The sequence below is a fragment of the Mustelus asterias genome, unplaced genomic scaffold (assembly GCF_964213995.1).
Source record: "Mustelus asterias unplaced genomic scaffold, sMusAst1.hap1.1 HAP1_SCAFFOLD_68, whole genome shotgun sequence".
NCBI classification, from domain to species: Eukaryota; Metazoa; Chordata; class Chondrichthyes; order Carcharhiniformes; family Triakidae; genus Mustelus; species Mustelus asterias.
This window is the reverse complement of record NW_027590130.1, coordinates 1,046,328-1,056,164: the sequence shown is the minus strand read 5'-3', so window position 1 is coordinate 1,056,164 and position 9,837 is coordinate 1,046,328.

Sequence of the window (9,837 nt, the reverse complement as noted above, 5' to 3'; positions counted from 1 at the left end):
GGAAGTAATGTTTTATAAATCCTGCATGTTGGGATGCAGCAGCAGGCCCTGACTTTGCCGTCTAAACTGTCATCTTAACCCCTGCCATGAGGAGCTGATGGACTTCTGCATCTAAGATTAAGGCTAACCAAGCCAAACATTGCTCACGGTTCCTCCCACACACTTGCTTTGAATTTGCATCTCCTTTCTTAACTCCCTTTGCACCCTTTTATTGTCCATTCCCACTGAACTGTTGACCACCCCATTTCTTGGTCCCCATGTTAACTGATATTGTCAATGGGTTCCCTTTCCTTTGCTACTGTCCCATTCCCCTTAAAATCTGACACCATCACCAACTTTAAAAAAAAAACTACCTCTCTCCCTCTGTCCTTGCGAATTTCCTCATCTCTAACTTTCCTTTTCCCTGAAATCACTTTCCAACTTTCCTACAGTTTGATGTTTGACTTGTTCAAACAAATTTCTGTCATGTCTCAGTACTGAAATTCTCAGCATCAGATAAATGGTGTCCTGTGTAACTGTGAGCATGGTAAACTATCCTTGATGTGTCTGCGGCCTTTGACACATTTGAGCATCCGATCCCCTTCACCGTTAGGTTGGGTGAGACTGTCCTCGTCTAGTTTGATTCTTACCTGTCCATCCAAAAACAGAGACTGAACCACAATATTTGTAATCTTTTGACCCTGAGGTGACATTTTGATTAAATATCAGCTCCATCACCAAAATATCCCACTTACATTTTTGTAGCATTGCCCTGCTCCCACCCTGATTCAGCTGATCTGCTGCTGAAACCTTCGTTCGCATCTCAACTATTCCAGTGCAGTGGCTGGCCTCCTGTTTGCCAACTTAAATAAACTTTGTTCAAAACCCTCTGAATCCGAACTTGAATCAAGTCTGTTCAACCATCACCTCCAGTCTAGCAACGCCTTAGTTTTCATGTCATCCTTGTTCTCAAATCCATCTAATGCCTTACCTCTTCCTGTCTCTTGCAATCCCGCAGATCGTTGCGCTACTCCATTTCTGGCAACTTGCACGTCCCTGCTTTTGACGGGTGATCATGATGCACAGTGGTTAGCACTCCTGCCTCACAGCGCCAGGGACCAGGGTTTGATTCCCGACTTGGGTCACTCACTGTCTGTGTGGACTTTGCACATTTTCCCCCTGTCTGCGTGGTTTTCTCCCGGCTGCTCCAGTTTCCTCCCACAGTCCAAAAGACATGCTGGTTGGGGGCATTGGTCGTGCTAAATTCTCCCTCAGTGGCGACTCGGTTATTTTCAAACTAACTTCATTGCAGTGTTAATGTAAGCCTACTTGTGACGTTGATCAATTGCCTTTAGCTGCCTAAGCTCTGCGTTTGGAATACTCTTCTTAAACGTCACCCCCCTTTAAACCTTACCAGTTTGACCACATCAATACTAATATAACTTGTGGCTCAGTGTTAAATATTTTTAGACCAGTCCTGTGGAGTACTTTGGAGATTTTTTCTATGTTAAAGGTGGTTAAACCACACATTGATGTACTCTGTGCAGTTCTGGCTTCCAAATTATAAAAAGGATACAACGATGTGAAAAAGAAGATTGACAATGGTGATAGTACAACTGAGAGGCTATCCTGTATCAGGAAAGACTGGGCTTATTTTCTCTAGAAAAGGAAAGGCTGATGGATGGACGGCCTGGGCAGTACGCACAGGCCAATTGGACTGAATGTCTTGTTTCTTGTCACCTGTAATGACAAAATAATGTTGGACCTGACTAGCTATAGCGGCAGTTTGCTGGGGAGATGAGATGAACCATTATGAAATGCCTATTGTAAGTTCATGTTTCTCATTAGGCGCAACGTAGTTGGTAGCATTCTCACCTCTGAGTCAGGTAGTTATGGGTTCAAATACCACTCCAGTGACTTCAGACTAGAAATCCAGTTTGACACTACGACAAAGTACTATACTGTCAAATGTGCCGCCTTTTGGATGAGACACAACACATTCTTCACTCTTGTTCCGGTATAAATGTTCCCAGGGCAGCATTTTGAAGTGTCCTGTGTCCTGTCTCGTATTTATCAGAGTAAGAAGTCTCACAACACGAGGTTGGAATGCGAGGGGAGAGAGGGTTAAGCACGGGTGCTTAACCTGTGCTTAACCCCCTCTCCACTCACACTGTCTGTACCTTTCAGAATTGATTACCTGTAAAGACTAGCATTCCAACCATTATTTTGTAAATTGAGTTTGTGTCTTTATATGCCCTTTTTGTGAACAGAACTCCCACTCACTTGATGTAGGAGCAACGCTCTAAAAGTCTGTGGCTTGTGCTACTAAATAAACCTGTTGGACTTTAACCCCTGGTGTTGAGACTTCTCACTGTGCTTACCCCAGTCCAACGCCGGCATCTCCACATCGTATTTATCACTCAGTTAATATCATAAAAACAGAGTATTGAGATCATGAAAGGTACTATAGAAATATAATTCTTTGCTTTTTTTTATCTCTACCCTTTGAGATTAGAGATTTGGCAAAATACGGTTTTGAATCAAGGTTCATTCTCAAGACAAAGGCTGGTTTTATTGTCTTAGGCATTTTCTTAGGCAAACCTGTCATCTACTTTGCCCAATTTAAAGGGAGTGAGAACATTCCCTCGGTACCAAATGGCATTGGCCCTGTGTGGAAAGTGTATGGTTCTGCTTGGAAGTCCACCTGATAAATGAAAAATCAGCGGGTGTAATATTTATAATGCAGTGTCATTTGGATGAATACATTTTCCACTCTGCAAGTTTCTGTTTGTGATAGACCTGTTTGTTGACTGTCCATCTAATGTTTTCTGTGCTGGATGGACAGTGGGTGATGCAGCATTTATATTCAAAGTGCCTAAACCAGAGGTGAAAGAGGAGGATCCGCCTATGAAGAAAAAATGGTAAAATTAGTAAAGGAAGCATTTGTTGAAATTATTTTCATTTGTACATAGTATTGTAATTCATTGATACATGGAAATTCTCTTTGCTTTACATTCATTTTAATTTGGATCAATTAGTTAACAAATTAGAATTGATGAGGTTATCATCTTGGGGGAACCAGCTGTGCGTCACTGCCACCACCCAAAGAAAGTACAGCTTTGCTCGAGGGTGCTGGTCTTGTTTTAAATTTTTCAGCTTTACCGCTCCATCTTTTAGAGCAGGAGCCCATTTAATCCTCGTCCATCAGTCCTGATTCGCAGTACTTTCAGCCTGAATTTCCTTCGGAGGAATTTCAGTATCCTGACGTCACAGGGTGGTTAGTCCCATTTTTGACAGCTGGTCCTGGCAATTGCAATCTTTCATTCGCTGAATGATGCACATCATTCAAAGTTAGATAACTTAGAATATGGCCAACTTGCAGAAGGATCAAACTATTGTGAGATCAGCAATGATAATGTCCTACGAAGACTATGATAATGTGGTAACCATAACTGATAGGTGAGAGAGATGCTTCTTCAGTAAGTAGTGGCCTTTTAAAGTTCATTGATATCTCCCCGTTCCATGTGTTGTGATGCTTTAAACAAAGCAGAGGTTTTGTGTCCTATTTGTGTTGTGGTAGTGAGGTGAATGGCCATCCATGACATTCAGGGGATATTTGACTAAGTGTGGCATCAAGAAGTCCTAGCAAAATTTAACTCAGTGGGAATCAGGAAAGCTGTCCACTGGTTGGAGTCATACCATAGAACCATAGAAAATTACAGCTCAGAAACAGGCCTTTTGGCCCTCCTTGTCTGTGCCGAACCATTTTATGCCGAGTCCCACTAACCTGCACTTGGACCATATCCCTCCACACCCCTGTCATCCATGAACCCGTCCAAGTTTTTCATAAATGTTAAAAGCATTTACCACTTTATCCGGCAGCTCATTCCACACTCCCACCACTCTCTGCGTGATGAAGCCCCCCCCCCCTAATATTCCCTTTAAACTTTTCTCCTTTCACCCGTAACCCATGCCCTCTGGTTTTTTTCTCCCCTCGCCTCAGCGGAAAAAGCCTGCTTGCATTCACTCTATCTATACCCATCGAAATCTTATACACCTCTATCAAATCTCCCCTCAATCTTCTACGCTCCAGGGAATAAAGTCCCAACCTATTCAATCTCTCTCTGTAACTCAGCTTCTCAAGTCCCGGCAACATCGTTGTGAACCTTCTCTGCACTCTTTCAATCTTATTTACATCCTTCCTGTAACTAGGTGACCAAAACTGTACACAATACTCAAAATTCGGCCTCACCAATGCCTTATATAACCATACCAGAACACTCCAACTTTTATACTCGATACTCCGATTTATAAAGGCCAATGTACCAAAGGCACTCTTTACGACCCTATCCACCTGTGACGTCACTTTTAGGGAATTCCGTACCTGTATTCCCAGATCCCTCTGTTCAACTGCACTCTTCAGAGTCCTACCATTTACCCTGTACGTTCTTCTTTGGTTTGTCCTTCCAAAGTGCAATATCTCACACTTGTCTGCGTTAAATTCCATTTGCCATTTTTCAACCCATTTTTCTAGTTGGTCCAAATCCCTCTGCAAGCTTTGAAAACCTTCCGCACTGTCCACTACACCTCCAAACTTTGTATCATCAGCAAACTTGCTGATCCAATTTACCACATTATCATCCAGATCATTGATAGAGATGACAAACAACAATGGACCCAACACCGATCCCTGCGGCACACCACTAGTCACAGGCCTCCACTCAGAGAAGTAATCCTCCACAACCACTTTCTGGATTCTTCCATTGAGCCAGTGTCTTACCCAATTTACTATCTCCCCATGTATACCTAGCGACTGAACCTTGCTAACTAACCTCCCATGAGGGACCTTGTCAAAGGCCTTGCTGAAATCCAGGTAGACAACATCCACCGCCTTCCCTTCATCCACTTTCCTGGTAAGAACAAAGAATAAAGAACAATACAGCAAAGGAACAGGCCCTTCGGCCCTCCAAGCCCGCGCCGCCTCCTGGTCCAAACTAGGCCATTATTTTGTATCCCTCCATTCCCACTCCGTTCATATAGCTGTCCAGATAAGTCTTAATCGTTCCCAGTGTGTCCGCCTCCACCACCTTGCATGGCAGCGCATTCCAGGCCCCCAACACCCTTCGTGTAAAATATGTCCGCCTGATATCTGTGTTAACCCCCCCCCCCCCCCTTCACCTTGAACCTATGACCCCTTGTGAACGTCACCACCGACCTGGGGAAAAGCTTCCCACCGTTCACCCTATCTATGCCTTTCATAATTTTATACACCTCTATTAAGTCTCCCCTCATCCTCCGTCCTTCCAGGGAGAACAACCCCAGTTTACCCAATCTCTCCTCATAACCAAGCCCCTCCATACCAGGCAACATCCTGGTAAACCTCCTCTGTACTCTCTCCAAAGCCTCCACGTGCTTCTGGTAGTGTGGCGACCAGAACTGGACGCAGTATTCCAGATGCGGCCGAACCAACATTCTATACATCGGCAACATCAGACCCCCACTGTTATACTCTATGCCCCGTCCTATAAAGGCAAGCATGCCATATGCCTTCTTCACCACCTTCTCCACCTGTGACGTCACTTTCAAGGATCTGTGGACTTGCACACCCAGGTCCCTCTGCGTATCTACACCCTTTATGGTTCTGCCATTTATCATATAGCTCCTCCCGACATTATTTCTACAAAAATGCATCACTTCGCATTGATCAAGATTGAACTCCATCTGCCATTTCTTTGCCCAAATTTCCAGCCTATCTCTATTCTTCTGTAGCTTCTGACAATGCTCCTCACGATCTGCAAGTCCTGCCAATATTGTGTCGTCCGCAAACTTACTGATCACCCCAGTTACACCTTCTTCCAGATCATTTATAAAAATCACAAACAGCAGAGGTCCCAATACAGAGCCTTGCGGAACACCACTAGTCACAGGCCTCCAGCCGGAAAAAGACCCTTCCACTACCACCCTCTGTCTTCTGTGACCAAGCCAGTTCTCCACCCATCTGGCCACCTCCCCCTTTATCCCATGAGATCCAACCTTTTTCACCAGCCTACCATGAGGGACTTTGTCAAACGCTTTACGAAAGTCCATATAGACGACATCCACGCCCCTTCCCTCGTATCGTCCTCGAAAAACTCCAATAGATTGGTCAAACATGACCTACTACGCACAAAGCCATGTTGACTCTCCCTAATAAGTCCCTGTCTAACCAAATATTTGTAGATCCTATCCCTTCTCACAACTTCCAATAACTTGCCCACCACCGACGTCAAACTTACTGGCCGATTTTTCCCGGATTTCTTTGGGAACCTTTTTTAAAAGCGGAACAACATGAGCCACCCTCCAATCATCCGGCACCTCCCCCGTGAATACTGACATTTTAAATATGTCTGTCAGGGCCCCTGCAAGTTCAACACTAGATTCCCTCAAGGCCCGTGGGAATACCCTGTCCGGTCCTGGGGATTTATCCACTCTGATTTGCCTCAAGACAGCGAGCACCTCCTCCCCTTTAATCTGTAAAGCTTCCATGGCCTCCCTACCAGTTTGCCCTATTTCCGTAGACTCCATGCCCGTTTCCTCAGTAAATACGGATGCAAAAAAAACATTTAGTATCTCCCCCATTTCTTTTGGTTCCATACACAGTCTACCACTCTGGTCTTCAAGAGGACCAATTTTATCCCTTTTGCTCCTAACATACCTATAGAAGCTCTTTGGATTTTCCTTCACTCTGTCTGCCAAAGCAACCTCATGTCTTCTTTTAGCCAACCTGATTTCCCTCTTAAGTAGATTCTTGCACTTTTTATACTCCTCGAGCATCTGATCTGTTCCTTGCTGCCTGTACATTTCATACAACTCTCTCTTCCTCTTAATCAGTGTTAGAATTTCCCTCGAGAACCAAGGTTCCTTATTCCTATTTACTTTGCCTTTAATCCTGACAGGAACATACAAACTCTGCACTCTCAAAATTTCTCCTTTGAAGGCCTCCCACTTTCCATTTACATCCTTACCAGAGAACAGCCTGTGCCAATCCACACTTCCCAGATCCCTTCTCATTTCATCAAATTTGGCCTTTTTCCAGTTCAGAACTTCAACCCGAGGACCAGATCTATCCTTATCCACGATCAGGTTGACACTAATGCCATTATGATCACTGGATCCAAAGTGTTCCCTCACACTCACATCCATCACCTGCCCTAACTCAGTTCCCAATAGGAGATCCAATATCGCATCCTCTCTCGTCGGCACCTCTATATACTGATGTAGAAAATTCTCCTGAACACATTTTACAAACTCTACCCCGTCTAAACCTTTAACAGTATGCGAGTCCCAATCTATATGTGGAAAATTAAAATCCCCTACTATCACAACTTTGAATTTCTTGCAGTTGTCAGCTATCTCTCCGCTGATTTGCTCCTCCAATTCTCGCTGACTATTGGGTGGTCTATAATACAAGCCCATTAATGTGGTCATACCTTTCCTGTTTCTCAGCTCCACCCATAGGGCCTCTGTAGACAAGCTCCCTAATCTATCCTGCAAGAGTACCGCTGTAACATTTTCCCTGACCAACAATGCCACCCCCCCCCCCCACCTTTTATCCATCTGCCTCTATCCCGCCTGAATCATTGGAACCCTGGAACATTGAGCTGCCAGTCCTGCCCCTCCTGTAGCCAAGTTTCACTAATGGCTATAATGTCATATTTCCACGTGTCTATCCACGCCTTCAACTCATCTGCCTTCCCCACAATACTCCTGGCATTGAAGTAGACACACCTCAAAAAATTATTTCCACCACACTCTACCCTTCCATTTGTGATTTTGCTTGAACTAACCTGTCTTTTTACCCCTGCTCCACTATCTGCTCTGGCACACTGGTTCCCACCCCCTTGCAAATCTCGTTTAAACGCTCCCCAATAACACTAGCAAATCTCCCTGCAAGTATGTTGGTGCCCTTGTAGTTCAGGTGTAACCCGTCTCTATTGTACAGGTCCCACCTGCCCCAATAGAGGTCCCAATGATCCAAGAATTGGAAACACTGCCCCCTGCACCAGTTCCTCAGCCACGTGTTTATCCGCCCAAGCATCCTACTCCTGCCCTCACTGGCATGTGGCTCAGGTAGCAATCCTGAGATTACTACCCTCGGGGTCCTGCTTTTTAACGTCCTTCCAAGCTCTTTTTACTCACTCTTTAGGACCTCCTTACTCTTCCTTCCCACGTCATTGGTACCGACGTGTACATGACATCTGGCTGATCACCTTCCCACTTTAGAACGCTGTGCACGTGATCAGAAACATCGCTGACCTTGGCACCTGGGACGCAACAAACCATGCGGGAGTCTCTGTCCCGACCACAGAACCTCCGGTCTGTACCTCTGACCATTGAGTCCCCTATCACTACTGCTCTCCTCTTCTTCATCCCACCCTTTTGCGCTGTAGAACCAGACGCAGTATCAGAATTCCGGCTGTTGCAGCTTGTCCCAGGTAAAGCATCTCCCACAACAGTATCCAATTCAGTATACCTGTTGTGGAGGGGTATGGCCACAGGGGAACCCTGCTCTGCCTGTCCATTCACACTGCCAGTTCCTCTCCTTACAGTAACCCAATTTCCTGTGCTCTGCTGCTTAGGTGTAACTATCCCCCTAAAGCTACTGTCTATAAACTCCTCATTCTCCCGAATTAGATGGAGGTCATCAAGCTCCTTCTCCAGTTCCCTAACACGCTTTGCTAGCAGCTGCAGCCGAATGCATCTTTTGCAGGTGCTGTCGTCAGGGATACCGGAGGTCTCTCTGATCTCCCACATCTTGGAAGAGGAGCATTCCAACATCTTGCCTGGCATATTTTTTCTTACTCTGGGGAAATACAGGAATAAACTTTCTGAAAAAGAAAAAGAAAACCTACTCTCGCCTCTGCCTGTTCTCGCCGATGCCCGTTTTGAGGCAAAGCCCTTCAGCTCTCACTCTGCCCCCTGCTCACTCTGCTGCCCGCTAACGACGCTGCCCACTCAAAGGTGCGGCCTACTTTTAAACCCTCCAAAACCTTCCCAGGCTGCTGCTGGGCCTACTTCCTGTTTTGAAAAAAAACCTCCGATTTTTTTCACAAATTTAACTGAAAAATAAATAATAAATTAGTGCACAAACAAGCTCCCTTACCCTCAGCCTGCTCCTGTTGAACAATACCTCACACAAAAGAAGATGGTTGTAAATGTTGGAGGCCAATCGTCTCAGCCCCAAGACCTGATTGTAGGAGTTCCTCAGGGTGGTGCCCGAGGCCCAAACCTTTTCAGCTGCTTCATCATAAGGTCGGAAGTAAGGGTGTTTACAGATGAGAATTGCACTACGTTTTGTACAGTTTGCACCTCCTCAGATACCGAAGCAGCCTGTTCTTGCACGCAGCAAGATCTGGATAATGTTCGGGCTTGGACTGACAAGTGGCAAATCACTTTTGTACCACCCGAGTGTCAGGCAATGTCCATCTCCAACAAGAGAGACTCGAGCCATTTTCCCCCTTAATAATCAGCCGCTTTACCATTGTTAAATCTTCCGCCATCAACATTCTGGGGGTTACCATTGACCAGAAACTGAACTGAGCAGATAATTACTGAGAGCTACAAGAGTAGGTCAGAGGCTGGGAATTCTATGGCGAATGACCCACCACTTAAATCCCCAAAACCTACCCATAATCCGTAGGCAGGAGTCAGAAGTGTGAAGGAATATCCTTCATTTGCCTGGATGAGTGCAGTCCCAACAACATTCAAGAAGCTCAGCACCTTCCAAGACAAAGCAGCCACTTGATTGTCACTCCATTCACCACCCATAAATTGGCAGCAGTGTGAACCATACGCAAGATGCACGGCAGTATCTTTTCA